Raw genomic sequence first — 20833 nt, forward strand, 5'->3', positions numbered from 1 at the left:
TTGGATAAATGGCTGATTCTAGAACTAGGTAGGAAACATACAAGGTTAGCCTGGCGCATGTTGCAGTGTCAGTAAGGAAGTGCTCAAAACAAATAAGCAAACAACAAAAACAAAAATAACACAGTAATAGGGGAATGTCACAGGGACACAGAAGCCAAGTAAAAGAGCTCTCAAAGGCCAATGCTGGAACAAGTTGAGTAACAAAATAAATAATATATGATTGTATTATAACTTAAGCATAAAATAATTGTCCATGAATCCATAGTGATATAAATAATTGAATAAAAATATACATGGGAAAAGAAAGAGTAACAACAGCATCATGGTGATCTAAGCTGTTTCTCCTTTTGGTCCTCCTTTTTCACTTAAGAATTAGACATTCATCCAGGAACAAAATCACCTTTGCAGTAGTTGTGGAATCCAGCACCATACATGAAGAACCCCAGAAGGAGTCTCACCCATGTGTGCCACTGGTAATAGACAGACAGACCTCAGTACGGACTCTGGAATCAATGGAGCAGCAAACCTGCCCCAACTCCTTTTATTGTGGTTGGAAAAAAACCTGTAGTACTGACCTGGGAAGATACCCACAGATAAGAGAGAAATTGCAGAAGTCCAGCCTTCCCCAGGGGAGATCCCAGAACAACTTTGGAACAACAACAACAAACAAACCAAGCAAGCAAACAAGTGCATTTGGATGCATCAGAAATGGTAACAAGAAATTTACCAGCACTGTCCACCCCCTCCCCTGAAGGCAACACTGCACTGGGCTGAACTATCAGGCTGGGTGACTTCTCCCACAAGGGAAAAGGTAACTGTGTACCCAAATACCCCAGTGGTGTGGATGCAGCTGGAGAAACACATTTCTCTCTAGCAGAACACAGAGTACTAGAGACGATCTCTTTGGCTGGGAGAAGGGAGGAGATCAGGAAAACAGCAGATAAGAATATCAAAGGGTATTAAAGGGACATGGTTCCACCCATGAGCCTCTGGGAGTACCACACCTGGGGATCTCCCTATGAGGTCTATGGGCACCCCCTAATGCCCTAAGTGATAAACCAACACCGTCTCCAGTCTGCAGCTGACGCCTTGTGCATGCTCCTGAGTATGGAGGTGAGTGTGAGCTCCAGTAGACAGGGAGTGAGCTTAGAAAACAAGGCAGGGTCTGTGGGCAGAGGGGAAACCACAAACTTTAGTTATAGTGCCACCTTCTGGAAAATAAAACCAAGGTTTCCAGTAGCCAGCCTGGTGTATTGTAAGAATCAGAGATGACATGAAACCTTAAGAATTCTGCCACAAGAGGGTTAAATAAGAGTGGAGCAGTTGTACCCATATAAAGGTGGAGAAAACCCCAGATAATAAAAGTATCAACAAGTAGAATGCCCAATAGTTAAACAGAAAATATTTAAAGAGGTGTCACTACTTTAAATGCAAAGCAGCAATTTACTCTGTAGACAACTTGAGAATCCTAGTGAGCCCCAGGTGTGAATAATCCATCAGTCTATAATGCCTGTGGGACAGGGGCTGTGTTTTATTCATCTGTGTATCCCTAGCATCTAGGTGGGATGCTCAGAATATATTCATTATTGAAAACATGGTGCTATTTGAGGAATTTTTAGTTGGAGACTAACATGCTAAAATCTCCTTTAAGAAGATTTAGAAAATTAATTGCTAGTTATGGTGAGTAGAATAAGAATTTAGAGAAGAGAATGAGCTGAATGGGTTAAAGCAACTGAAGAAGTCTTTATAGAGGAGGTAGGACTTGGCTAAAAAAAAAAAAAAAAAGGACTGTTTTATCTATACAATGTCTTATATTAGCTGCATGGTAATCACATAGCAAAAACTTAGAGTAAATGCACAAAGATAAAGAAGGGAGAAACAGAGCATAACACCATAGAAAATCACCAATTTATAAAGGAAGGCAGAAGCTCAGGGAAAAAGAAACAATGAAAGAACAAAACAACCAGAAAGCAATTAATAAGATGACATTAGTAAGGCCTTACATATTGATACTAACTCTAAGTCAAATGGATTGAATTCACACTGTAAAGGCACAGAGTGGCTAAATGGATAAAAACACAAAACCCAACTATGTGCTTTGTACAAGAGACTCATTTCAGCTTTAAGGACACATGTAGGTTCAAGGTGAAGTGATAGAAAAAGATATGCCATGCAAATTGGGGGGAGGGGGCGAGGGATAAATATACTTACACCAGAAAAACAGACTTTAAAAAAAAAAAAAACAGACTTTAAGTGAAAAAATGATGACAAGAGACAAAGAAGGTTATCAGATAATGATAAAGAATTCAAGCCAAATTAAAAAACAAAAAACAAGAAAGCAAAAAAAAGAAAAAGATAAAGAGGTCATTAGATCGAGAAAATATACAATTGTAAATATATGTATGCAACAAATATGAGAGTACCACTTACATACATGAAACAAATACTAACATATCTGAAGGGAGAAATAGACAACAACACAATATTAGGAGAGTTCAGTACCCCACATTCAGCAATGGATAACTCATCAGACAGAAAATTCACAGGGAAATATTGTACTTGAACCATACATTAGACCAAATGGAACTAATAGACATTTGTGGAACATTCTATCCAACAGAAGTAGAATTCACATTCTTTTCAAGTGCACAGGAAACAGTTTCCAGAATAAACCATATATTAGTGCACTAAACAAGTCTTAGCAAATTTAAGAAGGCCGAAATTATAGTAAGTATCTTTTCTGACCACAGTGGTATGAAACTAGAAATCAACATCAAGAGTAAAGTTGGAAAATCTAAACATGTGGAAATTAAACAACATAGTCCTGAACAACCAATGGCTCAAAGAAGAAATCAAAAGGAAAATTTTTTAAAAGTCTCAAAACAAATGAAAATGGAAACACAGCATACCAAAACTTATGGGATGCTGAAAAAGCAGGGCTGAGAGAGAAGTTTATGGCAATAAATACATATAGAAAAGAGAAAGATCTCAAATAAACAACCCAAGTTTACACCTCAAGGAACAAGAAAAAGAACAAACTAAGCCCAAAGTTATCAAAAAGAGGAAATGACAAAAATCAAAGTAGAAATAAATAAAATAGGGACCAGAAATTATAGAAAATATCAGCAACACTAAGTTGGTTTTCAAAAAGATAAACAAAATAGGCAAACGTTTAGTTAAACTAAGAAAAAAAGAGAAAAGTAAAACAAATAAAATTAGAAATGAAAGCAGAGACATTAAAACTGATACTATAGAAATACAAAGGATCATAAGACACTACTATGAATAAGTATATGCCAACAAATTGGATAATCTACAGAAATTGATAAGTTCCTAGATATGTACAACCTACCAACTCTAAATCAGGAAGAAATAAAAAATCTGAGCAGGCCAATAATGAGTAAAAAGATTGAATCAGTAATAAAAAATTTCCCAACACAGAAAAACACCTAAGATTAGATGGCTGCACTGATGAATACTACTAACCACTTAAGAAGAATTAACACCAATCCTTCTCAATCTCTTACAAAAATTTGAAGAGAAGGAAACACTTCCAAACTAATTTTGTAAGGCCAGTATTACCCTAATACAAAAGCCAGATAAGGACACTAAGAAAAGAAAACTATAGACCAATATCCCTGGTGAATATAGATGCAGACATTCTCAACAAAATATTAGCAAACCAAATTCAACAACATACTAAAAGGATGATACACCATGACCAAGTGTGATTTATCACTGGAACTCGAAGATGGTTTAACATATGCAAATCAATAGTGTGATATACCACAAAAACAGAACAAAAGATAAAAATCATATGATCATCTTAATAGATGTAGAAAAAGCATTTCACAAAATAAAACATCCATTCTTGATAAAAATCCTTAACAAATTGGGCATAGCAGGGATTTATCTGAACATGATAAAGGCCATATACAAGAAATATACAGCTAACGTTATGCATATGGTAAAATATTGAAAGATTTTCCTCCAAGATCATGAACAAGACAAAGGTGTCTACTCTCACCACTCTTATTCAACATACTACTGGAAGTCCCAGCTAGAGAAATTAGGCAAAACAAAGAAATAAAAGACATTCAAATCATGAAGGAAGAAAAACTGTTGTTATTTGCAGCTAATATAATCTTATATGTGTATAGAAAATCCTAAAGACTCAAACAAAAAACTGTTGGAAATAATTTAAATATTCAGTAAAGTTAAAGGATATAAAATCAACATACAGAAATCAGTTGCATTTCTATACAGTAATAAGAAAACATCTGAAAAAGAAATAAAGAAAACTATCCCATTCACAATAGCATCACAAACAATAAAACACTTAGAAATAAATGTTACCAAGAAAGTAAAAAATCCATACAGTGAAAACTATATGATCTTGATGAAAGAAATTGAAGAAGATAGAAAGAAATGGAAAGATAGCCCATGTTCATGGATCAGAACAATTAATACTGTTAAAATGTTCATACTATCTAAAGCTATCTATAGATTCAGCATAAACCCTATCAAAATTCCAATGTCATTTTTCACAGAAATAGAAGAAAAAAATCCTAAAACTTGTGTGGAATCACAAAAGACCCCAAAGAGACAAAGGAATATGAGAAAGAAGAACAAAGCTGGAGGCATCACACTTCCTGATTTCAAACTACACTACAAAGTTATAGTAATTAAAACAGTATGTTACTGGCATAAAAGTAGACACATAAACCATTGGAACAGAATAGAGAGCCCAGAAGTAAACCCATGTATGATAGTTGACAAGGGAGCCAAGACCACTCAATGAGGAAAGGATAATCTCTTCAACAAATGATGCTGGGAAAACTGGATAAACATATACAGTAAAATAAAATTAGACCCGTTCTTACAATACCTACAAAAATTAATTTGAAATGGTTTGAAAACTTAAACTTAAGACCTGATATTATAAATCTCCTAGAAGAAAACATAATGAAGAAGCTCCTTAACGTCAGTCTTGGCAATTATTTTTTAGATATGATATCAAAGCACAAGTAACAAAAGCAAAAAACAGCAAGAGGGATTGCATCAAAGTAAAAAGCTTCTGCACAGCAAAAGAAACAATTAACAAAATAAAAAGGCAACCTATGGAATGGGAAATTATTTGCAAACCATATATTGGTTAAGAAGTTAATATCCAAAATATATTTTTAAAAACTCATACAACCCAATAACAATAAAACAAATGATCTGATTAAAAATATGCCCAGGAACTAAACTAAATTTCTTTCTTCTTTTTTCAGAGAAGAAATCCAAATGGCCAACAGTTACAAGAAAAGATGCTCAATATCACTAATCATCAGAGAAATTCAAATCAAAACTACAATAAGATATCACTTCATACCTGTTAGAAATGGCTATCACCAGGGAGACAAGATATAACTAGAGTTGGTGAGGATGTGGTGAAAAGGAAAGCCTTGTGCACTGTTGGCGGAAATGCAAATCTACACAGCCACTATGGAAAATATGGCAGTTTTAAAAAAAAATTTGAATAGAACTACCATATGATCCAGAAATTGCACTCTGGGGTATATATCTAAGGAAAATTAAACCAAGATATCAAAAAGATATATGTACTCCCATGTTTATTGCAGCATTATTCACAATAGAAAAGATATGGAAACAACCTAGGCATTTTTCAATGGGTGAATGGATAAAAAAAAGTGTGATATATAGTGTATATATAAACATATATACACATAGTATATACACATATATACAATGGAATATTATTTAAGCATGAGAAACGAACAAACAAAAAAATCCTGCCATTTGTGATAACACGGATGGAACTTGAGAGTTTTATAATAAGTGAGATAAGTGAGACAGAGAAAGACAAATACTGTATGATATCACTCATAAGTGGAATCTAAAAAATCCAAACCATAAAAACAGAAAGTAAAATCGTGGTTACCACTGGGTAGTGGGTGAAGGAATTGGGAAGATGTTGTTTAAGGTTGCAGACTTACACCTAGTAAATCAATAAGTTCTGGAGATCTAGGGCCCAGCACAGTGATTATAGGCAACAATATTGTGTTATAAACTTCAGAGTTGCTAAGAGACTAGACCTTTCCATCACAAAAAAGAAATTGTAATTAGGTGACACCATAGAGGTGTTAGCTAACAGTATGATAGTAATCATGTTGAAATATATAAATGTATTAAATCAACACATTATACCCCTTAAACAAAGTTATACAAAGTTATATGTCAAATTTATCTCAAGAAAAATAAATGCAAAAATAATTAAAATTTACTAAATACATGAGGAGAAGAAATAAAGGTCCCATGTGGAATTCTAAATAATATGTGTATATATTCTCAAATACAGTGGAATGTAATTCTCAACTTTAAGTGTAGGTCAAACTGTGGTTTAAATCCATTCACGTGCCATCACTTGTCAAGGTCCTTTTAAGACTTGCATGTTTTCCAAGTGGCTCACACCCTAAACAATAAGATGTTTGCCCCAGTTATTTTCCAGGAACTTGAAGTCACCTGCATCTAGTTTGAGCTGAGCTGGTTAAGATTGTATAGAAACACCAACCCTCTCCCAACTGGCCATGCGTGAGTGTCCACTTGGTGACTTTTGCAATTTGCAGAGGCCTGTAGCTTAGTTACACCTATGAAGAACGGTGATTATTGCTTCTTTCCCCGTCACCTTTCCCCACACTCCCCATGCTCCCCACGCTTCGGACCACCCTGCTTCTTTATTTGTTATCCCACAAATAACTTGAGCTCCTTGCCTTTGGGGATGCGGATCTGAGACTAGTTCTCCTGTCTCTTCCTTGGCTTCCTCACGAATAAACCCCCTCTTTGCTGCAGACCTCATTATCTCAGCATTTTGTCTTGCTGTGCATCAGGCAGAAGGAACCTGGTTTGGTAGCAAATTTGACCAGCCAGCCAGGAGTTAAGTCCAGACGGATCTTTTGCCAGTGGTTCATCAGCCCATTGCCAGTATTGAGAGACTGTAGACAAGCCCAATGAGCTGCCTGTCTCATTTGTTCCAGGGATTGTCCCCAGGATTTCCCCGATGAGGCGCCGCAGACCCTAGGTGCTTAGTTTCCTTTCGCAACAAAGAGGTGGTTCTGGGTTTGGAAGATGTCTTTTGGGTGAGTAACATCGTTAAAGAAATGAACTTGTTCTGTGAATATTGAAAAATCCTTACATCCTTAGAGACTGTCATACTGAGTGAAGTAAGTCAGACAGAGATAAATATTATATGATATCCCTTATATGTGGAATCCAAAAAGAAAGTGTGCAAGTGCTATAAAACTCTTAGAGGAAAACATAGGCAGAACACTCTATGACATAAATCACAGCAAGATCCTTTTTGACCTACCTCCTAGAGAAATGGAAATAAAAACAAAAATAAACAAATGGGACCTAATGAAACTTAAAAGCTTTTACACAATAAACAAGATGAAAAGACAACCCTCAGAATGGGAGAAAATATTTGCAAATGAAGCAACTGACAAAGGATTAATCTCGAAAATGTACAAGCAGCTCATGCAGCTCAATATCAAAAAAACCCCAACCCAATCCAAAAATGGGCAGAAGACCTAAAAAGACATTTCTCCAAAGAAGATATACAGATTGCCAACAATCTGAAAGGATGCTCAACATCACTAATCATTAGAGAAATGTAAATCAAAACTACAATGAGGTATCACCTCACACCTATCAGAATGTCCATCATCAAAAAATCTTCAAACAATAAATGCTGGAGAAGGTGTGGAGAAAAGGTAACCCTCTTGCACTCTTGGTGGGAATGTAAATTGATACAGCCACTATGGAGAACAGTATGGAGGTTCCTTAAATAACTAAAAATAGAACTACCATATGATCCAGCAATCCCACTACTGGGCATATACCCTGAGAAAACCATAATTCAAAAAGAGTCATGTACCACAATGTTCATTGCAGCTCTATTTACAATAGCCAGGACATGGAAGCAACCAAAGTGTCCATTGACAGATGAATGGATAAAGAAGATATGGCACATATATACAATGGAATATTACTCAGCCATAAAAAATGAAATTGAGTTATTTGTAGTGAGGTGGATGGACCTAGAGTCTGTCATACAGAGTGAAATAAGTCAGAAAGAGAAAAACAAATACCATATGCTAACACATATATATGGAATCTAAAAAAAAAGAAAAGAAAAAAGAAAAAGATGGTTCTGAAGAACCTAGGGGCAGGACAGGAATAAAGATGCAGATGTGGAGAATGGACTTGAGGACACGGGGAGTGGGAAGGGTAAGCTGGAATGAAGTGAGAGAGTGGCATGGACTTATATATACTACCAAATGTAAAATAGATAGCTAGTGGGAAGCAGCTGCATAGCACAGGGAGATCAGTTCAGTGCTTTGTGACCACCTAGAGGGGTGGGATAGGGAGGGTGGGAGGGAGACGCAAGAGGGAGGGGATATTGGGATATATGTATACGTATAGCTGATTCACTTTGTTATAAAGCAGAAACTACCACACCATTGTAAAGCAATTATACTCCAATAAAAATGTTAAAAAAACAAGTGTACAAGTGAACGTATCTACAAAACAGAAACAGAGTCACAGATGTAGAAAACAAACTTATGGTTACCAGGGGGTAATGGAGGGGAGGGATAAATTAAGAGATTGGGATTGACATATACACGCTACTATATATAAAATAGATAACTAATAAGGACCTACTGTATAGCACAGGGAACTCTATAATCTGTAATGGCCTATATGGGAAAAGAATCTTAAAAAGAGTGGATATATGTATATGTATAACTGATTCAGTTTGCTGTACAGCTGAAACTAATGCAACATTGTAAATCAACAATACTCCAATTAAAATATTAAAATAAATAAAGTTAATGTAAATGTTTAAAATAAAAAAAAAAAAGGAAAAAGAAATGCAATTGTGCCTGAATTGTCTGTTAATTCTGTCCATATCCTGGCTTGGAAACCCACCTGGTGGGATTTTAGCAGACAATATAAAAGGTTATAGCTGCTCAGGTACTCCATACCTGGGTTAGAGACCTGGGGCTTTGGGCTTTGGTCTTGTTTGTTTTTATCTTGTTTATCTATGTTTGTCTATGTCTGATTGTCTCAATTGATAAGAATTGTTTATTGGAGATTGAGCTTCTTGCTGCCCATAGCAAGGACACGTAGACAGATTTTGTTGTTGTTGCAAACACCTGGAAACAAAACCCCATTCAAAAATGGGATATGTTAATTCAATTCCCCCTTGTAGCCCTCTAGGCTGCATTCTTTAAAATTGGGTGACTTTCAGTTATGAATCCACAGAAAAAGAAAAAGATGGTATTTTTTTGGTAACACTGTGTGGCCACAGTATCATTTAGGCCCCTGAGCAAAATGGCCTGAAAATGGATCCTTAAATTACAACTCAACCTTGCAGCTAGATTTATTTTGTAAATGGGAAGAAAAATGGGATGAAATATGTTATGTACAGTCTTTTATGTTATTGTACCAGAATAAACCTGTGCAAAGAAGAGGGAAGGTTATGGCCCAACAGGAAGGGAAGGCAAAGAAACCTGTTTTGCTTGATCCTAATGAAAAGGAGGATGACTTGTTGATCCAAACCCTCTGACTGTTCCTCCTTCACCCCATATGATGGTGCTGCTGCCCTTTCCTTGCCACAGCTTCAGGTCTGGGCCCTCCCACCACCTGCTCTGGTCTCTGAGGATGGAGAAATTGGACTTGTCTCTCTCTCATGCCTGTCAGAGTACTCAATTTGGCAGGGAACTACCCAAACTCAAGTGGGGCAATATCCATTACGGCAAGTCCCCACTGGAGGTATAAATGCTGAGACTGGGCAGCTGATGGAATTGATCTGGATCCATATGATTTAATGTGGCCCTGCCGGTCACCTTATAATACTCCAATTTTACCAGTCCGGAAACCTGACAGAAATGAATATCAGTTTGTACATGACTTAAGAGCAATTAATCAAATTGTAGAAGATATTCATCCAGTAGTCCCTAACCCAGACACTCTGTTCACTACTCTGTCTGGAGATTTTTGTTGGTTTATTGTATTGGAATTGAAGAATGCCTTTTCTTGCATACCTTTGAATTTTAAATATCAAGAGTAGTCTGCTGTCAAATGGGAAGAGGTAGATACAACTGTTAAACAGTACTGTTGGACAGTTCTTCCTCAGGGATTTAAAAATTCCCCCACAGTGTTTGGAGAAACCCTGACAAACCATGTGAGGGACCCTCAACTCAATGAGGGAGCCCTGCTCCAGTATGTGGATGATATTCTGCTTGCTAGTAAAACAAAGGACACTTCAGACCTGAATATGGTTTTGGCTTCGAACTTTTTTTGGTGGAACAAGGCTGTAAAGTGTCTAAGTAAAAGGCACAAGGTTCTCAGCTCTCTGTTAAATACTTGGGTTTTGAACTCTCACAAGGACAGAGACTTGCTCCCTTACAGAAGGGAAGCTCTAGCCAGGGTTTCAGTTCACACCAAGAGGCAATTGCAGGGATTCCTGGGAATAGCTGGGTTCTGCTGCATTTGGATCCCCAACTTTGGATTCATAGCAAAACCCTTTTATGAAACACCTAAATGAGGAGACAGTAAACCTCTAGACTGAAATCTTGGAATAATAAACATCCAGATGATCAGCTCCATCCCCGCTGGACTGGACCTTTTTTTTTTTTTTTTTTTAAACATCTTTATTGAAGTATAATTGCTTCACAATGGTGTGTTAGTTTCTGCTTTATAACAAAGTGAATCAGCTACACATATACACACGTTCCCATATCTCCTCCCTCCCGCATCTCCCTCCCTCCCACCCTCCCCATCCCACCCCCCCAGGCGGTCACAAAGCCCTGAGCTGATCTCCCTGTGCTATGCGGCTGCTTCCCACTAGCTATCTATTTTACATTTGGTAGTGTATATATGTCCATGACACTCTCTCACCCTGTCACATCTCACTCCTCCCCCTCCCCATATCCTCAAGTCCATTCTTTAGTAGGTCTGTGTCTTTATTCCCATCTTGCCACTAGGTTCTTCATGACCTTTTTTTTTTTTCCTTAGATTCCATATATATGTGTTAGCATACTGTATTTGTTTTTCTCTTTCTGACTTACTTCACTCTGTATGACAGACTCTAACTCCATCCACCTCATTACAAATACCTCCATTTCATTTCTTTTTATGGCCGAGTAATATTCCATTGTATATATGTGCCACATCTTCTTTGTCCATTCATCCGATGATGGACACTGAGGTTGCTTCCATGTCCTGGCTATTGTAAATAGAGCTGCAATGAACATTTTGGTACATGACTCTTTTTGAATTATGGTTTTCTCAGGGTATATGCCCAGTAGTGGGATTGCTGGGTCATATGGTAGTTCTATTTTTAGTTTTTTAAGGAACCTCCATACTGTTCTCCATAGTGGTTGTATCAATTTACATTCCCACCAACAGTGCAAGAGTGTTCCCTTTTCTCCACACCCTCTCCAACATTTATTGTTTGTAGATTTTTTGATGATGGCCATTCTGACCAGTGTGAGATGATACCTCATTGTAGTTTTGATTTGCATTTCTCTAATGATTAATGATGTTGAGCATTCTTTCATGTGTCTGTTGGCCATCTGTATATCATCTTTGGAGAAATGTCTATTTAGGTCTTCTGCCCATTTTTGGATTGGGTTGTTTGTGTTTTTGTTATTGAGCTGCATGAGCTGCTTGTAAATCTTGGAGATTAATCCTTTGTCAGTTGCTTCATTGGCAAATATTTTCTCCCATTCTAAGGGTTGTCTTTTGGTCTTGTTTATGGTTTCCTTTGCTGTGCAAAAGCTTTTAAGTTTCATTAGGTCCCATTTGTTTATTTGTGTTTTTATTTCCATTTCTCTAGGAGCTGGGTCAAAAAGGATCCTGCTGTGATTTATGTCATAGAGTGTTCTGCCTATGTTTTCCTCTAAGAGTTTGATAGTGTCTGGCCTTACACTTAGGTCTTTAATCCATTTTGAGTTTATTTTTGTGTATGGTGTTAGGGAGTGTTCTAATTTCATACTTTTACAGGTACCTGTCCAAATTTCCCAGCACCACTTATTGAAGAGGCTGTCTTTTCTCCACTGTATATGCTTGCCTCCTTTATCAAAGATAAGGTGACCATATGTGCGTGGATTTATCTCTGGGCTTTCTATCCTGTTCCATCGATCTAGATTTCTGTTTCTGTGCCAGTACCAAACTGTCTTGATTACTGTAGCTTTGTAATATAGTCTGAAGTCAGGGAGCCTGATTCCCCCAGCTCCGTTTTTCGTTCTCAAGATTGCTTTGGCTATTCGGGGTCTTTTGTGTCTCCATACAAATTGTGAAATTTTTTGTTCTACTTCTGTGAAAAATGCCAGTGGTAGTTTGATAGGGATTGCATTGAATCTGTAGATTGCTTTGGGTAGTAGAGTCATTTTCACAATGTTGATTCTTCCAATCCAAGAACATGGTATATCTCTCCATCTATTTGTATCATCTTTAATTTCTTTCATCAGTGTCCTATAATTTTCTGCATACAGGTCTTTTGTCTCCTTAGGTAGGTTTATTCCTAGATATTTTATTCTTTTTGTTGCAATGGTAAACAGGAGTGTTTTCTTAATTTCACTTTCAGATTTTTCATCATCAGTATATAGGAATGCAAGAGATTTCTGTGCATTAATTTTGTACCCTGCTACTTTACCAAATTCATTGATTAGCTCTAGGAGTTTTCTGGTAGCATCTTTAGGATTCTCTATGTATAGTATCGTGTCATCTGCACACAGTGACAGCTTTACTTCTTCTTTTCCGATTTGGATTCCTTTTATTTCTTTGTCTTCTCTGATTGCTGTGGCTACCACTTCCAAAACTATGTTGAATAATAGTGGTGAGAGTGGGCAACCTTGTCTTGTTCCTGATCTTAGTGGAAATGGTTTCAGTTCTTCACCATTGAGGACAATGTTGACTGTGGGTTTGTCATATATGGCCTTTATTATGTTGAGGAAAGTTCCTTCTATGCCTACTTTCTGCAGGGCTTTTATCATAAATGGGTGTTGAATTTTGTCGAAAGCTTTCTCTGCATCTATTGAGATGATCATACGGTTTTTCTCCTTCAGTTTGTTAATATGATGTATCACGTTGATTGATTTGCGTATATTGAAGAATCCTTGCATTCCTGGAATAAACCCCACTTGATCATGGTGTATGATCCTTTTAATGTGATGTTGGATTCTGTTTGCTAGCATATTGTTGAGGATTTTTGCATCTATGTTCATCAGTGATATTGGCCTGTAGTTTTCTTTCTTTGTGACATCTTTGTCTGGTTTTGGTATCAGGGTGATGGTGGCCTCGTAGAATGAGTTGGGGAGTGTTCCTCCCTCTGCAATATTTTGGAAGAGTTTGAGAAGGATAGGTGTTAGCTCTTCTCTAAATGTTTGATAGAATTCGCCTGTAAAGCCATCTGGTCCTGGGCTTTTGTTTGTTGGAAGGTTTTTAATCACAGTTTCAATTTCAGTGCTTGTGATTGGTCTGTTCATATTTTCTATTTCTTCCTGGTTCAGTCTCGGTAGGTTGTGCATTTCTAAGAATCTGTCCATTTCTTCCAGGTTGTGCATTTTATTGGCATAGAGTTGCTTGTAGTAATCTCTCATGATCGTTTGTATTTCTGCAGTGTCAGTGGTTACTTCTCCTTTTTCATTTCTAATTCTATTGATTTGAGTCTTCTCCCTTTTTCTCTTGATGAGTCTGGCTAATGGTGTATCAATTTTGTTTATCTTCTCAAAGAACCAGCTTTTAGTTTCACTGAATTTTGCTATTGTTTCCTTCATTTCTTTTTCATTTATTTCTGATCTGATCTTTATGATTTCTTTCCTTCTGCTAGCTTTGGGGTTTTTTTGTTCTTCTTTCTCTAATTGCTTTAGGTGCAAGGTTAGGTTGTTTATTCGAGATGTTTCCTGTTTCTTGATGTAGGCTTGTATTGCTATAAACTTCCCTGTTAGCACTGCTTTTGCTGCATCCCATAGGTTTTGGGTCATCATGCCTCCATTGTCATTTGTTTCTAGGTATTTTTTGATTTCCCCTTTGATTTCTTCAGTGATCACCTCGTTATTAAGTAGTGTACTGTGTAGCCTCCATGTGTTTGCATTTTTTACAGATCTTTTCCTGTAATTGATATCTAGTCTCATAGCGTTGTGGTCGGAAAAGATACTTGATACGATTTCAATTTTCTTAAATTTACCAAGGCTTGATTTGTGACCCAAGATATGATCTATCCTGGAGAATGTTCCATGAGCACTTGAGAAAAATGTGTATTCTGTTGTTTTTGGGTGGAATGTCCTATAAATATCAATTAAGCCCATCTTGTTTAATGTATCATTTAAAGCTTGTGTTTCCTTATTTATTTTCATTTTGGATGATCTGTCCATTGGTGAAAGTGGGGTGTTAAAGTCCCCTACTATGATTGTGTTGCTGTCGATTTCCCCTTTTATGGCTGTTAGTATTTGCCTTATGTATTGAGGTGCTCCTATGTTGGGTGCATAAATATTTACAATTGTTATACCTTCCTCTTGGTTCCATCCCTTGATCATTATATAGTGTCCTTCTTTGTCTCTTGTAATAGTCTTTATTTTAAAGTCTATTTTGTCTGATATGAGAATTGCTACTCCAGCTTTCTTTTGATTTCCATTTGCATGGACTATCTTTTTCCATCCCCTCACTTTCAGTCTGTATGTGTCTCTAGGTCTGAAGTGGGTCTCTTGTAGACAGCATATATATGGGTCTTGCTTTTGTATCCATTCAGCCAGCCTGTGTCTTTTGGTGGGAGCATTTAATCCATTTACATTTAAGGTAATTATCGATATGTATGTTCCTATTCCCATTTTCTTAAATGTTTTGGGTTTGTTATTGTAGGTGTTTTCCTTCTCTTGTGTTTCTTGCCTAGAGAAGTTCCTTTAGCATTTGTTGTAGAGCTGGTTTGGTGGTGCTGAACTCTCTCAGCTTTTGCTTGTCTGCAAAGGTTTTAATTTCTCCATCAAATCTGAATGAAATCCTTGCTGGGTAGATTAATCTTGGTTGTAGGTTTTTCTCCTTCATCACTTTAAGTATATCCTGCCACTCCCTTCTGGCTTGCAGAGTTTCTGCTGAAAGATCAGATGTTAACCTTATGGGGATTCCCTTGTGTGTTATTTGTTGTTTTTCCCTTGCTGCTTTTAATATGTTTTCTTTATATTTAATTTTTGATAGTTTGATTAATATGTGTCTTGGCGTGTTTCTCCTTGGATTTATCCTGTATGGGACTCTCTGTGCTTCCAGGACTTGATTAGCTATTTCCTTTCCCATATTAGGGAAGTTTTCAACTATAATCTCTTCAAATATTTTCTCAGTCCCTTTCTTTTTCTCTTCTTCTTCTGGGACCCCTATAATTCGAATGTTGGTGCATTTAATGTTGTCCCAGAGGTCTCTGAGACTGTCCTCAGTTCTTTTCATTCTTTTTTCTTTATCCTGTTCTGCAGTAGTTATTTCCACCATTTTATCTTCCAGGTCACTTATCCGTTCTTCTGCCTCAGTTATTCTGCTATTAATCCCGTCTAGAGTATTTTTAATTTCATTTATTGTGTTTTTCATCATTGCTTGGTTCCTCTTTAGTTCTTCTACATCCTTGTTAAATGTTTCTTGCATTTTGTCTATTCTATTTCCAAGATTTTGGATCATCTTTACTATCATTATTCTGAATTCTTTTTCAGGTAGACTGCCTATTTCCTCTTCATTTGTTAGGTCTGGTGTGTTTTGACCCTGCTCCTTCACCTGCTGTGTGGTTTTTTGTCTTCTCATTTTGCTTATCTTACTGTGTTTGGGGTCTCCTTTTCACAGGCTGCAGGTTCGTAGTTCCCGTTGTTTTTGGTATCTGTCCCCAGTGGCTAAGGTTGGTTCAGTGGGTTGTGTAGGCTTCCTGGTGGAGGGGACTAGTGCCTGTGTTCTGGTGGATGAGGTTGGATCTTGTCTTTCTGGTGGGCACATCCACGTCTGGTGGTGTGTTTTGGGGTGTCTGTAGCCTTATTATGATTTTAGGCAGCCTCTCTGCTAATGGATGGGGCTGTGTTCCTGTCTTGCTAGTTGTTTGGCATAGGGTGTCCAGCACTGTAGCTTGCTGGTCGTTGGGTGAAGCTGGGTCTTGATGTTGAGATGGAGATCTCTGAGAGATTTTCACCGTTTGGTATTACGTGGAGCTGGGAGGTCTCTTGTGGACCAGTGTCCTGAAGTTGGCTCTCCCACCTCAGAGGCACAGCCCTGATGCCTGGCTGGAGCACCAAGAACCTTTCATCCACACAGCTCAGAATAAAAGGGAGAAAAAAATAGAAAGAAACAGGATAAAGTAAAATAAAATAAAGCTATTATAATAAAAAAATAAGAAAAAAAATTATTAAGAATAAATGTATTCAGAAAAAATTTTTTTTTAGTTTTTAAAAATAGATTAATTTTTTATAGTAAAAAATAAGAAAAAAATTATTAAGAAAAAAATTTATTAAGAAAAAAATTTTAATTTTTTAAAATAAAAAATATGAAAAAACTTATTAAAAATTTTTTTTAATTTCTAAAAATAGAAAATAAGGAAAAAATTATTAAGAAAAACATTTATTAGGAAAAAAAAATTTTTTAAGTAAAAAAACAAACAAACAAACGGACGGACCTAACCCTAGGACTAATGGTGAAAGCACAGCTATACAGACAAAATCTCACCCAGAAGCATACACATATACACTCACAAAAAAAGGAAAAGGGGAAAAATTAATATATCCTGCTCCCAAAGTCCACCTGTTGAATTTGGGATGATTCGTTGTCTATTCAGGTATTCAACAGATGCAGGCACATCAACTTGATTGTGGAGCTTTAATCCACTGCTCCTGAGGCTGCTGGGAGGAATTTCCCTTTCTCTTCTTTGTTCGCACAGCTCCCGGGGTTCAGCTTTGGATTTGGACCCGCCTCTGCATGTAGGTCGCCTGAGGGCGTCTGTTCCCCGCCCAGACAGGACGGGGTTAAAGGAGCAGCTGCTTCGGGGGCTCTGGCTCACTCAGGCGGGGGGGAGGGAGCGGTACGGAGGAGGCGGGGCGAGCCTGCGGCGTCAGAGGCGTCGTGACGTTGCAGCAGCGTGAGGCGTGCCGTGCGTTCTCCCGGCGAAGTTGTCCCTGGATCACGGGACCCTGGCAGTGGCGGGCTGCACCGGCTCCTGGGAGGCGCGGTGTGGAGAGTGACCTGTGCTCGCACACAGGTTTCTTGGTGGCAGCAGCAGCAGCCTTAGCGTCTCCTGCCCGTCTCTGGGGTCCGTGCTGATGGCCGCGGCTCGTGCCCGTCTCTGGAGCTCGTTTAGGCGGCGTTCTGAATCCCCTCTCCTTGCGCGCCGCGAAACAAAGAGGCAAGAAAAAGTCTCTTGCCTCTTCGGCAGCTGCAGACTTTTTCCCGGACTCCCTCCCGGCTAGCACCGAAGCCCGAGCCTCAGCTCCCAGCCCCGCCCGCCCCAGCGGCTGAGCAGACAAGCCTCTCAGGCTGGTGAGTGCTGCTCAGCGCCGAGCCTCCGTGCGGGAGTCTCTCCGCTTTGCCCTCCGCACCCCTGTGGCTGCACTCTCCTCCGTGGCTCCGAAGCTTCCCCCTCCGCCACCCGCAGTCTCCGCCCGCAAAGGGGCTCCTAGTGTGTTGAAGCCTTTCCTCCTTCACGGCTCCCTCCCGCTGGTGCAGGTCCCAGCCCTATTCTTTTGTCTCTGTTATTTCTTTTTTCTTTTGCCCTACCCAGGTACGTGGGGAGTTTCTTGCCTTTTGGGAGGTCTGACGTCTTCTGTCAGCGTTCAGTGGGTGTTCTGTGGGAGCAGTTCCCCGTGTAGATGTATTTCTACTGTATCTGTGGGAAGGAAGGTGATCTCCGCGTCTTACTCTTCCGCCATCTTGCCCCTCCTCCTGGACTGGACCTTTTGAGGTGCTACTCGTGACCCATCTCTCAGTGAAGTTGAAGGGAAACTGACTTCTCTGAGTGGGCAAGTGAAATCCTAACAGAAATTAAATTGTTTTTCAGGAGGAACCTGCAAGAAAAAAAATTAAGGCTTGGAAGGACAATTCAGTGATTAGGATTTCTCAAACTCTGGCAAAAGCAGGTAATCTCTCCAGCTGTTAAATATGTCTTCCAAAACTTTTTTCTTTATTTGATCATGTTGACCCTTTGGTTGTGCCTGTAATCAGTTTTTTTCAACCTTACCTGATATGACCTTGTCTACCCCTGTCAAGGTTCTACTTGGTCAGGATATTATAGAAATTGTACTTATGTTTCCTAGCTTATGTCCCTTCCATATTTAATATCTAAGTGTTTTAGCCAAACTTAACGATTGAGACACTCCAACATGTAGAAAGGTAAGGCACTAATTCCTGGCTTGACCATGTTCTAGATAAAATCCTTAAAAATAAGAGCCTAAAGTTTAATAACATGTCTGGTGTTTGGTGTGCCCACTCAAGGTACCTCCTTTGTCTGTAGTTTAGTTACCAATCTTGGGTTTATGAATGTCTTGGCAGCTGATGCATAGATGGTATTTGTTTGTTGGGATCAAAATGTTAAATGGGAACAAGGGAGTATTTCAAATGAGTGCTAAGCAGTTTCATTCCTCAAGCCTTTGTTAGGTCTACATCCTCCCACCCCCCCCCATCAGCAAGAAGTAAGCAGAGCAGTCATCACCCCTCTTTCCTCAAGATTGAGGAATGATCAAAAGATAGTGGGGGACAGAAACTGTGAGTGAAATCTATTTCACCTGCCATCACTAATCAAGGTCTTTTTAAGACTTGCATATTCTCCAAGTAGAATGTGACCTAAACAATAGGCTGTTTGCCTGAGTTATTTTCCAGGAACTTGGAGTAGCTGTGTCTAGTTCAAGCTGAGCTGGTTAAGACTAGATAGGAGCACCAACCCTTCAAGTGGGCATCTGCAGAGGCCTGTAGCTTAGTTAAGCCTGGGCAGAACAATGATTAGTGTGCCTTTTTCCAATCACAGCTCTCCATGCTCCCAACACTTCCCACTCTCTGGACCATCCTGCTTCTTTATTTGTTATCCCATATAGCCCAATCCCCTTGCCTTTGGGGAGGCAGATCTGAGACTAGTTCTCCTGTCTCCTCTATTGATTGACTTACAAATAAACCCTCTTTGCTGCAAACCTCGGCAGCTCAGTGTTTTGTCTTGCTAGTATGTTGGGCAAAATGGACCTGATTGGGTAACATGGGCAGCACAGAACGATTCTGTTTCAAAGAATACAGAGTGAAAAGGGGAGGGGGGAATAACTTCACTGTGGAGAACCTGGCTGGCACTACACCAACCACTTTTTCAATGTTCACATCAATGGTGTGAATCATGTTCATAGTATGGTCCTTAATTTGCTGTGATGGGAAGTAAAGAAGTCAAGACCGCTCTTTACTTCTGCAGTCTTCCTCCCTAAAATCCATAAAACCAGTCTAATCATGAGAAAATCATCAGAAAAACCCAATTTGAGGGATATTCTAGAAAATATCTGATTAATACTCTTCAAAATTGTCAAGAACATTACAATCAGTGAAGGTATGTGAAACTGTCACAGCCCAGAGGAGCTAGAGACCTGATGACTAATTGAAATGTGATATCCTAGAACAGAAGAGTCATTAGGTAAAAACTAAGGAAATCAGAATAAAATATGGACTTCAATAATAATGTACTGATATTGGTTCATTAATTGTGACAAATGTGCCATACAACTGTAAGATGTTAATAACTGAGGAAACTAGTGGTGAGGTATAATTCATTAAATCCCCTATGTTTTTATGTTTGTGTGGATCTGCTCTTTTCCATTATCTATTTATATCTCAGTAACAACTGTTTATTACAGTTTAATAATAATTTTAATATCTAGTAATTTGTAAGTTTCTTCTGATTATTATTGTTTTTAAGAAATTCCTTGGCTATTCTCACTTGTCTATTTTTCTATTTAATTTTAATTTTAATCAACTTTCACAAATATATTACCAGTCAGCATTTTTAATGGGTTCCATTAAAATTATGAAACTTAGAATTAAAATCTTCTGAATATTGATTCTTCCTATGCAGTAAGAGGATATATATTCCTCTTTACCCAAGTTTGATTTATTACCTTCAGTAGAGTAGTTTTAATCATGCAAATTTACAGTTATTTTGCTAAGTAGTTTGTCTTTTCTGACTTTGTTCATGGTATCTCATTTTGCATTTATTTCCTAAGCAATTTTTCTTTGAACTCAAGACAGCTGTTTTGTGTCTTATAGAATAAAACTATAGCTACTTCCTGTATTTCCTTAAGATTCCTAATAATTATTTAGTTGGCTTTCTTATTTTGTAAAAATTTTCAGTTTTACAATAATCATACTCTGCAAATGACAAGAAATTTCCCTCTTTTTCAATTTCCTCCATAGCATGGTTGCTGCAGAGCTGTCAATTTAGGATCTCCCATCCCAATCACCTTAAACAGGTCATTACTTTTTTTCCTCAAATTAATCAGTCATTTATTTATAAGCATTTCATATATTCTTATTATAAATACAGTAACAACACAAAGCAAGAAAGAAATGATATTTTCATATTGTACTAATTTCATAGAAAAGTTGAAGAGATTTAGACATTTTCAGTGAAAACTCCATACTCTTCACCTGATTGTTTCTTGGTGTTATGGTCAAACTCAGACTCATGGCCTGGATCAAATGTCAGTCTGAGCCTATTTTTTTAATTTTCTTTTTTTAATTGAAGTAAAGTTGATTTACAATGTTGTGTTAGTTTCAGGTGAAC

Source organism: Balaenoptera borealis (assembly GCF_965194805.1).
Source record: "Balaenoptera borealis genome assembly, chromosome: 11".
NCBI lineage: Eukaryota > Metazoa > Chordata > Mammalia > Artiodactyla > Balaenopteridae > Balaenoptera > Balaenoptera borealis.